At 40.3% G+C, this 21,179-nt stretch overlaps 1 pseudogene; it reads left to right on the top strand.

Annotated features, from left to right (window-relative positions):
- Window positions 1-3,680: 3,680 nt before the first annotated feature.
- LOC131902635 (killer cell immunoglobulin-like receptor 3DL1) lies at window positions 3,681-18,523 on the top strand (annotated as a pseudogene).
- Window positions 18,524-21,179: the final 2,656 nt, after the last annotated feature.

Here is a 21,179-nt window from a genome sequence, read left to right as displayed (position 1 = left end):
TTGCTCTAAATTGTATTTATTATGTTTAGTTATGTCCCTTGTGTCTCTAATTTCTCCAAGACTTCTATCAGGAAGGAGTGCTGAATTTTTGTCAAAGGCTTTTTCAGCAGCTAATGGGATGACCATGTCTTATTTTTCTTTGAGTTTGTTTATATGATGAATTACAGAGACAGATTTTCATGTTGAATGATCCCTGCATCTCTGTGATTGAAACTACTTGACTAAGGTCTGTGATCTATTTAATGTGTTCTTGGATGAGGTTCATGAGAATTAATTGAGTATTTTTTGCATCAATGTTCATGAGGGAAATTGATCTATAATTCTCTTTTTTGTTGAATCTTTATGTGGTTTGAGTATCATGGTGACTGTGTCCTCCTAGAAACAATGTGGAAATGTTCCTTCTATTTCTATTTTGTGGAATAGTTTGAGTAATGTGAGGAATATTGGCATTTGCTGTTCCTGCAAAATCTTTTTCAAAGTCTTGTAGAATTCTTCATTAAACCCCTCTGACCCTGTGATTTTTTTTTGGTACTGACTTTTAATGAGTGCTTTTATTTCCTTAAGGGTTGAGTCTATTTAAATTGTTTATATGATCTTTATTTTATTTTATCAAGAAAATTGTCATTTCTTTCAGATTTTAAAATTTTGATGAGTACAGGTTTTTAACATAAGTCCTAATGATTCTGTGGACATCCTTGTTGTCTGTTGTTATACCTTCATTTTTGTTTCTGATTTTCATAATTTGGATAGTCTCTCTGCCTTTTGGTTGATTTATATAGGGGTTTGTCTGTCTTTCTTATTTCCTCAAGGAAACAGTTCTTTTTTTGTTTCTATTTTATTGATTTCAGCCCTCGATTTGATTATTTCCTGCCTTCTACTCCTTTGTGTGTGCTTGTTTTTTTTTTGTTCTAGAGCTTTAAGGTGTGCTGTTGAGTTGCTAATATGCCATCTCTCCAATTTCTTTATGTGGGTACTTAGTTCTGTGAAATTTTCTGTTCCCATAAGTTTGGTTACATTGTGCATTCATTTCCATTCAAGTCTATGACATGTTTAACTTCTTTCATCATTTCTGTCTTGACCCAGTTCTCATTCACTAGACAGTTCTTCAGTTGTCCTGGGTTTTCAGGCTTTCTTTTTGTTTCTGTTGTTCTGGAATTCCAGCTTCAATACATGGTGGACTGATACGATGCAGGCCTTTTTTCAATTTTCTCGTATCTGTTGAGAATTGCTTTATGACTGAGTATGTGGTCAATTTTGGAAAAAAGTTCAGTGTGGTACTAGAAAGAAGGTATGTTCTTTGGCATTTGGGTGAACTGTTATGTAGATCTGTTGGGTCCCTGTGGTATATAACATGAGACTGTTCCAGTATTTCTCTGTTTAGTTTTTGCCTTCATTACTTGCCCGTTGGTAAAAGTTGGGTATTGAATTTTCATACTATTAATGTGTGTGGGTCATTGTGTGATTTAAGCTTTATTAAATTTTCCTTTACAAATGTGGGTGCCTTTAATTTGAGGCAAATTTAATTTAATTTAAGAATTGAAATGTCATCTTGTTGGATTATTCCCTTGATGAGTGTGAAGTGTCCTTCCCCATCTCTTTTGATTAATTGTGGTTTGAAGTCTATTTTGTTAGATATTAGAATGGCTACAACAGCTTGCTTCTTAGGAAAACTCTTTCCTTGCTTGGGAAAACTTTTTCCAATCCTTGACTCTGAGGTAATGTCTATCTTTGAGATTGAAGTGTGTTTCTTGTATGCAACAAAAGGATGGATCCTATTTTCACATTCATTGTGTTAGTCTGTGTCTTTTTATTGGGGAATTGAGTCCCTTGATAGCAAGACATATTAATGACCAATGATTGTTAATTCCTGTTCTTTTGTTATTGGTAGTGGTTATGATGTGGATGTGTGTGTTCTTCCATTCTTTTGGTTTTGTTTGTGTGAGATTATTTATTTCCTGTGTTTTCATGGGGGTAGCTAATCTCCTTGCATTGGAGTTATCTTTCTAGTATCTTCTGTAGGGCTGAATTTGTACATAGATATTGTTTGAATTTGACTATATAATGGAATATCTTGTTTTCTCAATCTATGGTGATTGAAAGATTTTCTGGGTTTGAGACCAGGAAGGGATGGAAGCATACTGGGTCTTTGGAAACAAAGCCAGGGGAGTTGCAGAGTTCCTTGGGCAGGTGGGAAGTCATTCAGTTCTTCTTGCTGGTTTGGCCTTCACCTGTTCTTCTGACTGGTGTGGCCTTTACCTGAGTGGCAGATAACCACCCAAGTTTTATTCATGCTTGCTTCTACTTCTGTAACTTCATAAAAAATAGTACCTGAATTATTTGTCTTGGGCTACAAAGCTCTTCTGTTCCTTTGTGTTTACTGCCTAGCCGGACGATTGTTCTCTGTGATATTTTACTTCCCTGATTTTAATGCTCGTGTTCTTGCACATTGATACCTTTGCATTGATGATAATGAACTACTCCATCATATACAGGAGTTCTCTGATGGTAAATAGTCTAACCTGGGACAGTAGACAAGCCAACTGGTTGCAACCCTGGACAGCCTGACCATAGTGTCAGATTCTCTACTTTGGCTGTAATGCTTTCTGTGTTTTGAGATCAGATGCTGTTGCTGGCTGTGCTTCCTGATTTAGTAAGATTGCTGGACACACTCTGCAGTCAGAGACACTTTCTGGCTGGGGTTTATGATGGCCTCTGGCTGTGCAGTGGTGCAAGATGTCCACCCTGGCTGACTTGTATTCTTGCGTGGAGTCTATATGGCCTTCACTGCAGTGTCTTGCCATTCTGGATATCCTCAAGAATATCCACCAAGCAGATACATATCAATGACCAAGACTCCTGGGCTGGCCATCATGACAGCAAATCCATTCTATCTCCAAGTCACACAAGCGGCCAAATAAAGCAGTACTCCAAATGTTATACATGCAAGTAGCCTTGAAATGACAGTGAAACTATATGTCTACCTCTAACTTACCACACTTAGTGTACATGAGCCAGTGTGACCTCTGAGTAAGAAGCTCTTTACAAGAGTATGTAAGGGACAGAGTAGTTCAAAAGACTCATTACCCCTTCTAGTGGATTTTGTCAATTCTGTGGTCCTATGAGCTATCTCTTCCTCATCCAGGAGTTCTGGAATATTCACAATGTACTTCTCATCTGAATATTGTTAGATTTCTAGAGTTGGTAACTTTGGATCAAGAGCATTTCTTTTCTGCTCCCTTGGTGGCATCAATTCCTATCTGTCATCTCACTCACATGAATCTTTCCTTTTAATCTTCTAGTGTAATTTCACTTTAGATTACGATACTTTCATGATCAAATCTACTTTGTTATTCAATACTTACCCAAAATTCTCAGCTAGTATACCCTAGCATGAACTATGTGCCATATGTATGTATATGATAGTTGGGGGCTACTTATACTCTTTCACACCCATCACTTTAAAATGACCCAGTTGTATCTGAGACTTCCTTTGGGAATATCCAGCACATATAAATCTGCTAACCTCATAAAGGAAATTCATGACAAAGAAAACAATGGTTGTGCCAAAGTACAAGTAGGTGAATCTGTGAGTTTACTGAGGTAACCAATAGAAGTATGGATGAGAGGTTATTTACAGAAGCAAGGAATGACACGAAACACTATTTAAAGCACACCTCAATATGGGTGAGTATCATGAAGGCCAAAACCCTGGAGCTCTCTGCACAACTTTACGGCAGCTCAACACATCTCATATAGTAACAGTTAGAGTTCTTCTGGCCCAGTTGCTTACTCTTTCTTTAGAGCTGGTAAGGGACAAAGGTGAATTTACAGGTGAGAGTCCTAGCTTGCCCCCGACCCCATCCCTGGGCACCAGCCACTCCAGGGAAGACCTGCCCAACTTGGCCCCAGGTTCTGCTCACCGGGCAGGTTCCTTTTAGCCCCACCGGGAAGGATCCCCTTCTCCAAGACCCCTGGCAGACCCTGCAGTCTCCACGCCCTGCCCCCATCCCCATCCGCCTGAGCCCCAAGCCTCTTCCTGAGACTTAGAGACCGGCCCCCAGCTCCCATCTTGCCCCGGACTTCCCTTCTGAAGCACAGAGAGCTCCCATCTGGACAAGAGAGAGAGACTTCCTGAATCTGTCAGCTTTGTCTGAACCAAGTGTGCGGATAAGGCCAAGAACGAACCACAAGGAGATGGGCAGACGTCAAGGCAGAAACACATACAACAAAATGAATAGCAATACACCATCACCAGGCCTTAGCCCTCCTCCAACACCTAGACCTGAACATCAGAAGTTGGAAGAAGCAGAAGAAAATAGCCTTATGAATGTCATCATGAAGAAGCTAGAGGCTCGTGTAGAGGAAAAGACAAAAAATGTGAAGAACGCTGTAAACAACTAGAGGAAAGGGCAAACAAATTAGAAGAAATCAAAAAAGTCCTGGAAGAGAACAATAAAATACTGAAAGAAAATCAAGAAAAATCAATGAAACAAATGAAGGAAACAGTCCAGGACCTGAAAAGGGAAATAGAAAAAAATGAAGAAGACACAAACAGCGGGAATGCTGGAAATAGAAAATCTGAGAAAACGATTGGGAACTTCAGATGCAAGTATAATCAACAGAATGCAAGAGATGGAAGAGAGAATCTCTAGCGTTGAAGATACAATAGAAGAAATAGATTCATCAGTCAAAAAAAACACTAAAGTCAACAAAGTCATGAACCAAAATGTTCAAGAAATTTGGGACACCATGAAAAGACCAAACCTACGAATAATAGGGGTAGAAGAAGGAGAAGAATACCAACTCAAGGGCACAGAAAATATATTCAACAAGATCATAGAAGAAAACTTTCCCAACTTAAAGAAGGAAATGCCTATGAAGATACAGGAAGCCTATAGAACACCAAACAGACTGGACCCCCAAAAAAAGTCCCCTCACCACATAATAATTAAACAATTAAACGTACAGAATAAAGAAAGAATATTAAGAGCAGCAAAGGAAAAAGGCCAAGTGACATATAAAGGCAAACCTATAAGAATAACACCCGATTTCTCAATGGAGACTTTGAAAGCCAGAAGGTCCTGGACAGATGTAATGCAGACACTAAGAGACCATGGATGTCAGCCTAGACTAATATACCCAGCAAAACTTTCAATCATCATAGATGGAGTGAACAAGACATTCCATGACAAAGCCAGATTTAAACAATATTTATCCACAAACCCAGCCTTACAGAAAGCACTAGAAGGAAAATTCCAACCTAAGGAAGTCAGATACACCCTCAAAAACACAGGCAATAGATAAAGCCACAGCAGTAAACCCCAATGAAGAAAAGTACACACACATCACCACCAAAAAATAACAGGAATGAACAATCACTGGACATTAATATCCCTCAATATCAATGGACTTAATTCACCTATAAAAAGACATAGGCTTACAGAATGGATATGAAAGCAGGACCCATCTTTCTGCTGCATACAAGAAACACATCTCAAATTCAAAGATAGACACTACCTAAAAATAAAAGGCTGGGAAAAGACTTTCCAATCAAACGGTCTTAAGAAACAAGCGGGTGTAGCCATCCTGATATCCAGCAAAATAGACTTCAAACTAAAATCAATCAAAAGAGATCAAGAAGGGCATTACATACTCATCACAGGAAAGATCCACCAAGATGAAGTCTCAATTCTGAACATTTATGCCCCAAACACAAGGGCACCCACATATGTAAAAGAAACATTATTAAAGCTTAAATCACATATAAAACCCCACACATTAATAGTGGGAGACCTCAACACCCCACTTTCACCACTGGACAGATCCCCCAAATCGAAACTTAACAGAGAAATAAAGGACTTAACTGATGTCATGACTCAAATGGACTTAATCGACATCTACAGAACATACCATCCTAACAAAAAAGAATATACCTTCTTCTCAGCACCCCATGGAACCTTCTCTAAAATCGACCACATACTTGGTCACAAAACAAATCTAAACAGATACAAAACAATTGGAATAACCTCCTGTGTTCTATCAGACCACCATGGTCTAAAGTTGCATTTCAACAACAACAAAAACTACAGAAAACCTACAATCTCATGGAAACTGAACAATACCCACCTGAATCACCAATGGGTTAAGGAAGAAATAAAGAAAGAAATTAAAGACTTCCTAGAGATCAACGAAAATGAAGACACCACATATCCAAACCTATGGGACACTATGAAAGCAGTACTAAGAGGGAAATTCATAGCACTAAACGCCCACATAAATAAGCTGGAGAAATCTCACACTAGTGACTTAAAAGCACACCTGAAAGTTCTAGAACAGGAAGAAACAAAGTCTCCCAGGAAAAATAGATGCCAGGAAATTATCAAAGTGAGAGCTGAAATCAATAAAATAGAAACAAAGAGAACAATACAAAAAATTAATGAAACAAAGAGTTGGTTCTTTGAGAAAATCAACAAGATAGACAAGCCCTTATCCAAACTAACCAAAAGACAGAGAGAGAGCATCCAAATCAACAAAATCAGAAATGAAAAGGGGGACATAACAACAGACATTGAGGAAATCCAGAGAATCATCAGGTCATACTTCAAAAACCTCTATTCCACAAAACTGGAAAACCTAAAAGAAATGGATAATTTTCTGGATAGTTACCACATACCTAAATTAAATCAAGACCAGATAAACTATTTAAATAGTCCAATAACCCCTAACGAAATAGAAACAGTCATTAAAAGTCTCCCAACCAAAAAAGCCCAGGACCAGATAGTTTCAGTGCAGAATTCTACCAGATCTTCAAAGAAGAGTTAATACCAATACTCTCTAAATTGTTCCATACAATAGAAACAGAAGGAACATTACCAAACTCCTTCTATGAGGCTACAATTACCCTGATTCCCAAACCAAACAAGGATACAACAAAGAAAGAGAACTACAGACTGATCTCCCTCATGAACATTGATGCAAAAATACTCAATAAAATACTGGCAAACAGACTCCAAGAACACATCAAAACAATTATCCACCATGATCAAGTAGGATTCATTCCAGGGATGCAAGGATGGTTCAACATACGAAAGTCTGTCAATGTGATACACCATATAAACAAACTCAAAGAAAAAAACCACATGATCATCTCACTAGATGCTGAAAAGGCATTTGACAAAATCCAACACCCCTTCATGATAAAGGTCTTGGAGCAATCAGGAATACAGGGAACATACCTAAACATAATAAAGGCAATTTACAGCAAGCCAACAGCCAACATCAAATTAAATGGAGAGAAACTCAAAGCAATTCCACTAAAATCAGGAACGAGGCAAGGCTGTCCGCTCTCCCCATACTTATTCAATATAGTACTTGAAGTTCTAGCCAGAGCAATAAGACAACATAAGGAGATTAAGGGGATACAAATTGGAAAGGAAGAAGTCAAGCTTTCCCTATTTGCAGATGACATGATAGTATACTTGAGCAACCCCAAAGATTCCACCAAGGAACTGATACAACTTATAAACACTTTCAGCAACATAGCAGGATACAAGATCAACTCAAAAAAATCAGTAGCCCTCCTATATACAATGGACAAAAAAGCGGAGAAGGAAATCAGAGATACATCATTCTTTACTATAGCCACAAATGACATAAAATACCTTGGGGTAATACTAACCAAGCAAGTGAAGGACCTATATGACAAGAACTTTAAGTCCCTGAAAAAAGAAATTGAAGAAGATGTCAGAAAATGGAAAGATCTCCCATGCTCATGGATAGGCAGAACTAACATAGTAAAAATGGCAATCTTACCAAAAGCAATCTACAGATTCAATGCAATCCCCATCAAAATACCAACACAATTCTTCTCAGACCTGGAAAGAATAATACTCAACTTCATATGGAAAAACAAAAAACCCAGGATAGCAAAAAGAATCCTGTACAATAAAACAACCTCTGGAGGCATCACGATCCCTGACTTCAAGCTGTACTATAGAGCTACAGTAATAAAAACAGCTTGGTACTGGCATAAAAACCGACATGTGGACCAATGGAATCGAATTGAAGACCCTGACATTAATCCGCACACCTATGAACAAATAATTTTTGACAAAGAAGCCAAAAGTGCACAATGGAAAAAAGAAAGCATCTTCAACAAATGGTGCTGGCAAAACTGGATATCAACATGTAGAAGGCTGCAAATAGATCCATATCTATCACCGTGCACAAAACTTAAGTCCAAGTGCATCAAGGACCTCAACATAAATCCAGCTACTCTGAACCTGCTAGAAGAGAAAGTTGGAAGTAGTCTTGAACGCATTGGCATAGGAGACCACTTTCTAAATAGAACACCAGTAGCACAGACACTGAGAGAAACAATCAATCAATGGGACCTCTTGAAACTGAGAAGCTTTTGTAGGGCAAAGGATACGGTCAACAAAGCAAAGCGACAGCCTGCAGAATGGGAAAAGATATTCACCAATCCCACATCTGACAGAGGACTGATATCCAGAATATATAAAGAACTCAAGAAATTAGACACCAAAATGCCCAACAGTCCAATTAAGAAATGGGCTATAGAACTAAACAGAGAATTCTCAACAGAGGAAACTCAAATGGCTGAAAGACATTTAAGGAATTGCTCAACATCCCTAATCATCAGGGAAATGCAAATCAAAACAACTCTGAGATACCACCTTACGCCTGTCAGAATGGCTAAGATCAAAAACACTGAAGACACCTTATGCTGGAGAGGATGTGGAGCTAGGGGAACTCTCCTCCACTGCTGGTGGGAATGCAAGCTTGTACAACCACTTTGGAAATCAATATGGCGATTTCTTAGAAAATTGGGAATCCATCTCCCCCAAGATCCAGCTATACCACTCTTGGGCATATACCCAAGGAATGCTCAACCACACCACAAGAGCACTTGTTCAGCTATGTTCATATCAGCATTGTTTGTAATAGCCAGAACATGGAAACAACCTAGATGCCCTTCAACTGAAGAATGGATAAACAAAATGTGGTACATATACACAATGGAATACTACTCAGCAGAGAAAAACAATGACATCATGAGGTTGCAGGCAAATGAATGGATCTAGAAAAAATCATCCTGAGTGAGGTAACCCAGACTCAGAAAGACAAACATGGTATGTACTCACTCATAACAGGATACTAGATGTGGAACAAGGATGACTGGACTGCTACTCACATCACCAGGGAGGCTACCTGGAAAACAGGACCCCAAGAAAGACACAGGGATCGCCCAATGACAGAGAAATGGAATGAGATCTACATGAACAGCCTGGACATGAGTGGGGGTAGTGAAGGGCGAGGGTCGAGGGAAAGAGAGCTTGGGTGAGTGGGAGATCCCAGCTGGATCAACAACAGAGAGGGAGAACAAGGAATAGGAGACCATGGTAAATGAAGACCACATGAGAATAGGAAGAAACAAAGTGCTAGAGAGGCCCACAGAAATCCACAAAGATACCCCCACAACAGACTGCTGGCAATGGTCGAGAGACAGTCCGAATTGACCTACTCTGGTGATGGGATGGCCAAACACCCTAATTGTCGTGCTAGAAACCTCATCCAACTACTGAGGGATCTGGATGCAGAGATCCATGACTAGGCCCCAGGTGGATCTCTGGGAGTCCAATTAGCGAGAATGAGGAGGGTTTATATGAGCGAGAATTGTTGAGACCAAGGTCGGATAAAGCACAGAGACAAATAGCCGAACAAACGGAAACACATGAACTATGAACCAATGGCTGAGGGGTCACCAACTGGATCAGGCCCTCTGAGTGGGTGAGACAGTTGATTGGCCTGATCTGTTTGGGAGGCATCCAGGCAGCGGCACTGGGTCCTGTGCTCATTGCATGAGTCGGCTGTTTGAAACCTGGGGCCTATGCAGGGTCTCTTGGCTCGGCCTGGGAGGAGGGGACTGGACCTACCTGGACTTAGTCCACCAGGCTGATCTCAGTCTGTGGGGAAGGCTTTGCCCTGGAGGAGATTGGAATGGGGGGCGGGCTGGGGGGAAGGTGAGGGGGCAGGAGGGGGGAGAACAAGGGAATCTGTGCCTGTATGTAGAACTTAATTGTATTGCAAAATAAAAATTAAATAAAAAAACAAAAACAAAAACAAAAAAAACAAAAAAACAAAAAAAAGGTGAATTTACAAGTTTAAACTTTCTAGTACATATGATATTTGTTTACCTCCTGGGTCCCCTGAGGCTCTCATTCTCTCACATTAAAACAGGGATGTTTCAATTCAGAGAAAATTGTTGTACAAAGGATCCTGATGAGGATGAGTTAAAATTGGAGGCTCGCCTCTCAGGAATGATGGGGGATCATTAAACTTTTTATTCTGTTCATCTTTCTGTAGGAAGTCATGGCAAGCCTTCACTGTCTGCCTCGCCAAGCTATGTTGCTCCCCGGGGACACCATGTGGAACTTCAATGTGACTCTCATAGTGACTGTTATATATTCAAGCTGTACAAAGAACATGGAGATCCTATCTCTCAATTCCATGACAGAATATTCCAGAAGAACCTTAACTTGGGCCCTCTGACCCCAGCACATGCAGGAACCTACAGATGCTATAATTACAATCATCAATGTTCTAATGAACTCTCAGCATACAGTGACCCTCTGAACATCATAGTTTCAGGTCAGAGATCATGTTTAAAGTATCATATCTCCCCATGTTAGAATTTTCAGAAGAAGATACAATCAAGTCTCAACATTATAAAGGAATATTCAACACAGGTATTGGATAGTAAGGTGGGAGTAACATGATACCCAAGGACATGCACTTTCCTGTCCCTACAACTTCCTGAATGTTGAATAATTTAAGGAAAAATTGTACCTGAAGATGGAATTTATTATTATTAAGGTGACATCAGAATGGGAGGATATCCAGAATTATCCTGACTGTAGAACCACAAGGGTTCATATAACAAAATAAGGGGAAATGCAGTTGTAGGCAAAACAAAGCATTATGAGAGAGACACCCTATTGCTAACTCTGACAGTGGAGGAATGGTCCAAGTGTCAAGGAATACATGAGGCCCCTAGAAACTGGAAGGCAAAAAGAAGTGGATACTTCCCCAGTGATTTCAGCAGTAATACCTCACTGCAGATAACTTATTTATGCTATTTGTGCTTGTTTGGGAATTCCAATCCTCATAAGACTTGTGTTCTTTCAAGAATCACTTGTGATAATTTGTTATGGTAGTGACTAAAAACTAATACAGTAATCCATGTCAAGGCCAAATTAAGAACTGGGCAGGAAAGTGCAGAGGTCAGTCTAGTAAGGAAGGTAATGCATCCATATTTTTGGAGGAAACTATACTAATGGTGCCAGATTTGGAAATGCCTTACAGAAGTTTCATCTGTAGAGAAGGCCAGAAGAGATTCCCTGTTGCCAACATTCATGACTAACTCTTTTATCTTGCCAATGATTGTACTTAGTCCAAAGTACCATTAAAAGGACCATGAAGGAACCTAGTATAAAGTTTACCATGTTTTCTGCCTTCTCCAACTTAGAAAGGGACAATAATTGCTAGAGTAGACAGGTTCAACAGACGCAGTCCTGCACCAGGCCAATGGGAAAATATTGTGCTGCTACAAGAGTCATAGAAGTGGAAAATGGTCAAAGAAAGATGGTGGAGTCTGTGTACAAAGTTGGCATAAACAGTGACAAAGACACTGAGGCACTGACATAAAGAACAGGCTAAAGGGGAAAAACATGGGTTTCCTAGGATTCATAGACTGTAGTCAGGTTCATATTCACAATCTCTTTATTGTAGGAATCTACAGGAAGCCTTTCCTCTTGGCCCTACCAAATCCCCTGGTAAATTCAGAAGTCAAGGTGACCCTGAAGTGTCACTCAGTGATTATGTTTGACAACTTCATTTTGACTCTACAAAAAAAAAAATAAGATAATCAAGGATTCTTTCCAGCTTTTTGCAGAATCTCATCTTGGGGTTCCCATGCCAACTTCTCAATAGGTCCTGTGACGCCTGACCATGCTGGGACTTACACATGCTATGGTTCTTACAATCACACACCATATGAGTGGTCAGAATCCAGTGACCCTGTTGACATAAAGATCACAGGTAAGAGAGTGTTACCTGCTCATCATCCTTTTTGTGATGTAGAGCAGTTATTCTATAGACTGCAAGTCCTGGGAGGTCATGAGGAATATGAGGAATGTGAAACTTAGAGAAAAGTAGCCTTGTTGCATATATTACTGACATAGACAATGAAAACAGAGACACAAAAACAGACCATTGTTTATAATGTGAAGCACAGATACAGAGAGATCAAAGGAGTCATAACAAGAGGTAAAAAGAAAGGGATGGCTTGCCTAACTTCATATGAATCAGAGACAATGGCGTCCTTCTACTAATGTTCAAAGGCCTGGACAGTTCAAAATTTTGTTTGGCTTTTACCTCTACAAGACATTTGCCAGAAGTCCTAGACACAACATGTGTCTGACATCAGTTTATGTGTTGAGTGGGGCTGGTTCTTCATGAGTCCTGAGGCTTTGGTACAGATGTCACTGGTAGAATTTCTGTCTACATTGACGGTTCTTCCTTTCTTGTGGTTGACTAATCATTCATCCTAGAATAACAGAACCCTGGGTAAATGAGGGGACCACCAATTGCTGTCTGTTGTCTACATCTCCAAACTGTTCTCAGTACATGTTCCAAAGTAACTCAGACATTCTGGGATGGCTGAAAAAATCCTACAGGCTTTCCTCCTGGAATAAACAGGCACAAATAAAGCAGGGACATGGAAATATATACAGATAATAAGTCAGACAGAGGGACTGGGAGAAAGACTCAGAGACAGAAATGGATGAGGACATGGTAAACAGCATGTAGGAGAAGAAAAAACTTGCAAAAGTCTTAAGCTTGAATGGAACATTTGAAAGTAAAGATAATGGCAGATGTTGGATACTTCAAAACAGAACTAGGAAGACAGATGATAGATCACACTTGTGCAGTACACACACTAAGAGGAACAAGAAAGGGGAGATCATTGTGGCCACTGTTCAAGGGAAACAAGCACAATTCTGGAATATTCTGTACTTAGAAAAGTGAGATTACTTAACACAAATATGTAAAAAGAGACAATATAGAAAATGAATAACAGAATGAATTCGGATTCTAGATTTTCAATACACATAGGATGAGGAAGTTCTAGGTCATGAAATTGAAAACTAACCATGAGAGTGGAAAGGAGATTAACAAAGAGTGATGGGGAAAGAGGTGGAATACATGTGCCATGGAAGAAGGAATGGGTGGGATGGAAAAGGGAACAGTAAAGCTAGTAGAAGGGAGGGGATGGGCAAAAATGGACAAAATGAACTGTATGAGGATGTCTTAATGAAGTCCATTACTTTGTATGCTAATTAAAAACAATAAGTACCTGTAATTAAACACATTGATTGACTAAACATTTGGAAAAGCTGAATGTACAAAATGTAAGTAAATTGGTTGCAACTCTGTGAGTTTGGTCCTGGGTTTTGGCACCAACAATATAAGTAAATTTGTTGCAACAACTCTGGGGAAAGGTGTCCTGACTACCGAGGGAGTCAAGCAACATCTTGAGCTGCTTAGGACAGCTCTGATGGCTAGAACTGCAAGGAGACAATCCAGCCCTGGAGGGCAAGGTATTCTAGACACCTCGAGCTGCTCAGAACAACAGCTCTGCCCTGAAGGTGCTCCACACACCTAGAGCTGTTTAACACAGCTCTAACAACTGGAACTGCAAAGAAGCAGCCCAATACTGGAAGGGAAATTTTTCTGACTTCTCAGGAAAGTCATGCCTGGAACTGCTTCAGCAGGGAAGGGTATCCTGACTGTTTGGGAAAGTCAGGTTGTACCTAGTGTGATGGGGGATGGTCTTCTCACAGGATATAGCAATCCTCCTCCTCTCCTGGAGAGGCACTACAGCTGAGCTTTGCTCAGCCCCCACTTAAGGGGGATTCCTAGCAGAGCTCTGTTTCTCCAGCCTAAGATGTTGCTTCTTTTGCTTCACTCTGCAAAAGGGGAAACCCCTGCAGAAATGTAGCAATCTCCTCTGGCTCCAGAGAAAAGTGTTACTTTTTCAGCTCTCTCTTGCTCTGTCCACTGAGGGACATTTCAGCAAAGGTCTTCTGTTCAGCTCCTCCTTGCTCTGCTCTTTCAGCTTTCCCTTGTTTTGTCCACTGAGGGACGTGTCAGCAAGAATCTTCTCTACACCAGTGAATGAAGATCTTCACACCCAAAACTCTTTTTAAGAAAAAGATTTATTTGAGAAGGAAGAGTCCAGGAGAGTAGCTGCCTCTACCAAGTTGGAGAGAACAGCCTTTTTTCTAACTGACTAGGAAGAGCAGCTTACACAGGATGTCTTGGGGATGGAGTCAACCAGGAGTTGACTTGGGCCCGGGGTTCTACTGTCCTGCTCTGTGATTGGTTAGTTTCACAAGTCAGTTGGCCAGGGGCAGAGATGGTTCTGATCTGACTCAGCCAAATTGTGTTTCTTTCTTCCCTGATCTAAGCCATCTTTCTCTAGTTCTGGGCTCCAGTGTCAGGGTAGGTTTCTTTAGTCAGACCCTTTTCCCTACACAAAACAGAACAATTGGGAAAAGGAATAGAATCAGTAGAAGTTGATGGAAAAGAAGAATGATCGCATAAATATGATCAAGATTATACATATAAATTATATGCAAAAACACTTCAAGAAAAAGAGGCCATGAAATGATGTAGTTATATTTTAATTTCAAATTTTTAATGAAGACAAATCTAAAAATACATTATATATTTTAATATTTCATAATGAACTCAATTGCTACATAAAATTAATAAATGTTAATAAAAACAAACTGTAAAGGCATTTGGAATGACCCAATGCATATAAAGACAGAAACTGTTACAAAACAAAACCTTGGGTAAAATATATGGTTACAGGATTGAAGTCAGAGATTTAGTAGGATAATATAAAAGAAAAGAGGGAGATGGGAAGAGATGGGGAAGTAGAAAGAAGAAGATTAAAGGTGGAACAGAGAGAGAGAGAAATCACAGAAAAGGAAGCAGAGATAGAGAACTGATGAGTGAATGAACACTGGAAAGGAGCTGCCCCTCTAACTGTCTCTGCCTCTTTTCTTCCAGGTTTATACAAGAAACCTTCTCTGTCATCCCTGATAGGCCTTGTGGTGATTTCAGGAGAGAACATGATCTTGTCATGCATCTCTGATGATCAGTTTGACATGTTCCATTTGTCCAGGGAAGGGGTGCCTCAGGGGCATGGGCTGCCTGCAGTGCAGAGCCACAGTGAGACATTCAAGGCCAACTTCCTTCTCGGTTCTGTGATCCAGAAAGGGAACTATAGATGATATGGCTCTTACAGTAACTCTTCCCATGTGTGGTCATCCCCAAGTGACCTCTTGTACCTTCCTGATACATGTAAAAGAGCCTCATGAGATATATATAGATAGATATAGATATAGATATAGATATATAGATATATATATATAGCAAATGTCTTGTGACAAATGAAATATTAAAGCCATGTTTCTACTGATGGTAAAGAAAAAGTATCTTAGGCAGCTACAGAGAAGGGTTTTTGGGAGTTATTTTGCAAGATAGATAGATAGATAGATAGATACATAGATACATAGATAGATAGATAGACAGATATATATAGATATACAAGCAAGGTCTCAGTGAGATATACATAAACATATGTATAAATATGTGTGTATACACACATTTTTTAAAGATTTATTTATTTATTATGTATACAGTGTTCTGTGTGCATGTATGACTACAGGCCAGAAGAGGGCACCAGATCTCATTACAGATGGTTGTGAGCCATTGTGTGGTTGTTGGGAATTGAACTCAGGACCTCTGGAAGAACAATTAAGTGTTCTTAACTCCTGAGCCATCTCTCCAGCCCTGTGTATACACACTTAATAGTAATCAAAGATAAAACGCTATCAACTTAAAGGAGTATATGAAAGAGCTTGGAGGAAGATTACCTCGGAAGGAATGGAGAGATGAAAGGGAGAGGGAAAGAGAGATAATTATACTTCATTTAAGAACTTTTTTTAAAAAAAGATATGGAGTTTGAAAATGAATATCAGAGAGATTCACAGCCAATCACTCGACAGAGCTCCAGGAGTCCAGTCAAAGAGAGAGAAGAGGGATTCTATGAGCAAGTACATTAGGATCATGATGGGGAAACATGCAGGGACAACCAAGCCAAACTAGAGGGAACTCATGAAAGTTGGATCAATGGCTGTGGAGCATACATGGGACTGGACTAGGCCCTTTGCATGGTGAGACAGTTGTGTAGCTTGATCTGTTTGGGAGGCCCCCTGGTGGTAGGATCAGAATCCATCTCTGGTGAATGAGCAGGCTTTGTGGAGCCCACTACCTGTGATGGGGAACCTCATGCAAGCTTGAGACAGGGGGAAGGGTTTGGACTAGCCTCTACTGAATGTGTCTCCATACAGGAGGCCTTGCCTTCTTGTGGGAGGGAGTGGGGGATGGGTTGGGAGGGGAGGTTGTTGGGTGGGAAGAGGAAAGAGGAGAACCTTTGATTGGTGTGTAAAATGAATGAAAATTTTTTCCTAATAAAAAAAATGGATATCAGATTACAAAATAATAGACAAGAAGCCACCCAAACATTCCTTATCTTACTTGGCCAGCCACACTGGAACATGTATGTACCAAGGAGAGTTAGAAAAAGGTCAGGACAGACTCATTAGGGATAAGGTCGCAATCAGTTTGGGCAAATCAGAGAGGAAGCATCCCTCCTGAGCTCTCACTCACATAGATCTCTCTACAGTATTTCTATTGACTCACACAACTTGAAAATCCAAGTAGAGAGTCAATACCTCAAAGCAAACCACATAACGGCATCCTACCTCTGAAAGCTCAGCGCTAAGAGATGGAGTGAGTGCTGGTCATCGTCCAAACTGAAAGGACCTCTTGGTGAAGTCTCTCCCTCTCCTGTCCCCTTCCATAGTAAACTCATCAAGAAGCTGCACTTCTCACACAGAACCAGACTCCAAACTTGTGAGTAATTGATTCCTCTTCTCTATTGTGGAAACTTAGAGACCCAACAGTTATCCATTATGTATAGCCCCTGGACTAGGGGTGGGACTTCATGTTCCCCTCCACGCTCCATGCTAGGATTTTGTCTAGCTTGAGACTGCACTGTTCTTGGGCATGCTATCTCAACCTGGTGTGAAGTGCATATATTCAACTGCCCTGCAGTGTACAGAAGACAGTGTCCCTATGGTTATCCATAGCCTCTCTTTCAAGCTCTTCTTCCATCTCTTTCACAATGATGTTGAACATGTGGAGGATTTGAGATTGAAGCATCTCATTTAGTACCAAGAATTCTATAGTCTCTTCTCCTCTGCAACTTGACCAGTTGTGGGTATCTGTATTAATTACCATCTATCACAAATATAAGATCGTCTGCTGACAGTTGAGACTTCCATTCATATATGGGAATAAGTCACTAGGGTCAGTTTAATACTATTTCTATTGAGCAGAATATTATTAGTAGGTTCTTGATCAAGACTTGTCAACATTGTATTAAGTATCCTTCAATCAATAAATATTATGCAATTTATCAAAATGGGGATCCTAAGATGTACCTCTTATTGGGCTCAAATCTTCCTCCAGATAACCACAGGAACCTGCATATTCTGATTGGACTGTCAGTGACCATGATCCTTGTCTTCCTCATCATCCTCCTTTATTCTTGTTGCTCTGCCAAAAAAAAAGCAAGTCTCAGGAACAAGCCAGTGAGTGTCGTCTGAGTAGTGTGAGAAAACAAGACCAGAGAAATACAGGTGTGTATTCTTTACTTACAAAAGGACACTTGGGCTAAGACAGGGAAACTGAGGCTGGGCTTTCTAGAGAGGAACCAGAGCCCTTGCACTTCCCCTCAGCTCTCAGACTACTGACTAATTTCTCACTGTATCTTTTGCATCTCCACATCCAAATAATATCTAGGAGGATGTTTTACAAGAGGAGATGGGCAGCAAGAGAGAGAGAAAGAGAGTATTCTGAAGAAAGAATTACCAGGGTGCAGCATGTATGGGATGTGGTTGTGACTATACAGAGGCAGGACATCTGATTCTAATTTGGGGCAGGTGAGCAACCTTGGGTTTTACCATATCTCTCACTAGTACTTTGCATTTGAAATGAGAGTGCAGAAGTGCTTTATTACATGGGTTTGATTACTTCTGTCCTCTAAAATGCAGCCATCATGGACCAAGACTCTGAAGTGAGAACAACACTGAACAGACAGGTGGGTCCTCCTGAGTCTGCTCTCTTACATACAGTCTAATATTCCTTTATTTTCTTCAAGATTATGTGCAAACAGGACTCAACATTTACCTCTTTCTAGGGACCTGAACGACAAGAAGTGCAGGAGGTGACATACTTAAAATTTGAGCAGATGATCTTCAAACAAAAATTGACCACTCCCATTTCCCAGATTCACAAGTAATTTTCCACAGATCCCACTGTGTACACAGAAATCAAAAAATGATAAGCTGAGATCAAAGATTGTCTGCACTCCATGAGTTCCCAAAGAATGGTCTGAGGAAGTTTTCTGTGGTAACCATAGCCCTTTCTCTAACAAGACTGATATTTGCAGTGAAACAAAAGTTAGAATCTGAAGACATGGATCTCTAACTTCGGGACCATCCTTTATTACTCCAATATAGTTATGAGAGTGGCTTTCCTTTACTTACAAATGTTATGTTCCTCACTGTCCACTGGACAGAAATCTAACTCTATTTCTTAATCCATGGGTCTCTATATCATTTCACTCTGGTGAACTCTACAACCTGACTAGCTTTAAATCAGGACCTACTTGAAGCTATAACCATGTTGAGTATTTCACAATTCCCTATCAACAAGAGGCTCTGCTATTTTATTAGTATATATTTCTAATATGTAATGATGTTATACAACATGCTGAATCTTATGACAATTTCTTATATGTATCTGTATTTTGATCCTGTTTACACACAGTTACCCCATCCTGACTTTCTTCCATTCCTGCTGATATTCAAGAATCTCACTCTTTTTTTAATGGTTAAAAAAAAATTTTTTCATTTTTCTTTATTAAGAAATTTTCTCCTCACTCCACATACTATCCACAGATACCCCCTCCTCCCTCCTCCCACACTCCAGCCCTCTTTCCCAAGCCACCCCGCATTCCCACATCTCCAAAATCGAGGTCTCCCATGGGGAGTCAGCAGAGCCCAGCACACTGAGCCTAGGCAGGTCCAAGTCCCTTCCCACTGCACCAAGGCTGTGCAAGCTGCCACACCACAGGCTCTGGATTCCAGAAGCCTGCCCATAGACCAGGGACAGAACCCGATCCCCCTGCCTGGGTGCCCCTCAAACAGTTGGAGCCAAACAACCGCAGGAATCTCACTCTTAAGACTGGACTTTTTCATATACTGTTCTGTGTATACCAAATGGTGTTTGAGTCTTCTCTGAAGAGTAGCATCTATATATTTCTTTAATATTTCAATATAAACCTCTCTATTGAGAAACATTTTCTAGGATGTAATGGAGGTAAGAAATCTCCTCCTTCTCACATGTTTCCATTACTATGATTTTGAAAACTTAGTTCCTCTGAACTGAACCATTGCCTTTGGAAGAGAACTCATTAAACAAAACCTCACAAGTCTCAAGAAGATCCTGAAACACACAATATTGGCAGGGCCCTCCCCAAGGTTCTATGTGCAATAACACTAGCTGAGGAGAGGAGATCTTCCAATTAATCAAGCTGCCAGCAACTCATTCAGGTAGCTCCAGGAATGCAGATTTCATGAGTCTTCACCCCTGCTGGCATGGGCTTTTTGAGATGCAACCACCTTTGAGGCACTCATGCTCCAATATTTATCCTGCCATCCATGATCTTGTAATTAAATCTAATAAACTCATTAATTCAGTGAAATAGACCTGGGTGGATCATTTTCTGATATGCCATTGGTGCCATACCTGGGATCAACAGATGTTTTCTCATGTCTCTCCAGAAAGAGTCACACAATCTATGTACACACTACTAATCTTTGATATGTTTTATATTGCTGTGATAAAACCCCATGACCAAAAGCTATTTGGGGTAATAGGTTTATTTGTGAGAGTGCCAGGCAAATATCATGACAACCTGCCCTAATAACTCAGCTAAGAACTAGGCCTCAGTCTCTGCTTCTTGAAATTGAGCAGGCAGTTTCTGAGAAAGAGCCATGAACAAAGGACAATCAATTTCCAACACCTTCAACAGCAAGGACAAGGAGCCTGGTGCATGCAGTACCAGACCTCAGCCACAACAGCTCAAGGTTATAACCATAATAAGGACAAATCCTGGGACTTGTCCAGGCCAGCCCCTGACTAGCCCTAGCCAATTAGAATATATTAATATGATTGCCACTTGTTTGAGCCAATAATATCTAAAAATAACCTAACCTCCCTAAGAACTCCTTAGCTGTGCTTAGAGGAAGCCCACACATCCCACTCAGGGTCATAGCCATTTTACCTTTGTGTAAAATGGCCAGCCCCAGCGTGCTGAAATTTTCTTGAGATAATAAACACTCTTGTTGATTGCATAGGTGCATGGTGGTCTTTTGTGGAACTTTTCCAGGACTATAACAATTTAGATTACACATCTTACATAATCCCAGGACAAAATCCATTCATGGAAGCAAAGGCAGGAACCTGGAGGCTGGACCTGAAGCAGACACCATGGAGATACACCACACACTGGATTGTTCCTGATGCCTTGCTCAGCTTGCTTTCTTATACAATTTAGGATGACCTGCCAAGGTGTGACACTACCCCATATATTTTCTTTTGCATATTTTTCTTTTGGATTTTTGCATTTTCAGTCCATCCTGCATGGACTATGAGAGGCATCTCTGTTTGTCTGTCTGTCTGCTTGCCTCCAACTTGCAATCTTCCTGCCTCGGCCTCCCAAAGTTAAGATTACAGGGACTGTGAACATCGTGAAGACGGAATTTAATTTGAAGTCTCTTTAATCCAAGTTCCTTTCCAAGAATGAAGCATAGAGATCATTTTAGGTTCAAGTGACAACAAAATTTCTGTATTAATAAAGAAAAATCAAATAGAACATTTGCAGGAAAATA

The sequence above is a fragment of the Peromyscus eremicus genome, chromosome 1 (genome assembly GCF_949786415.1).
Source record: "Peromyscus eremicus chromosome 1, PerEre_H2_v1, whole genome shotgun sequence".
Lineage (NCBI taxonomy): Eukaryota > Metazoa > Chordata > Mammalia > Rodentia > Cricetidae > Peromyscus > Peromyscus eremicus.
Note: the sequence above shows the minus strand (reverse complement) of the source record. Positions and strands in the feature narration are given on the sequence as shown.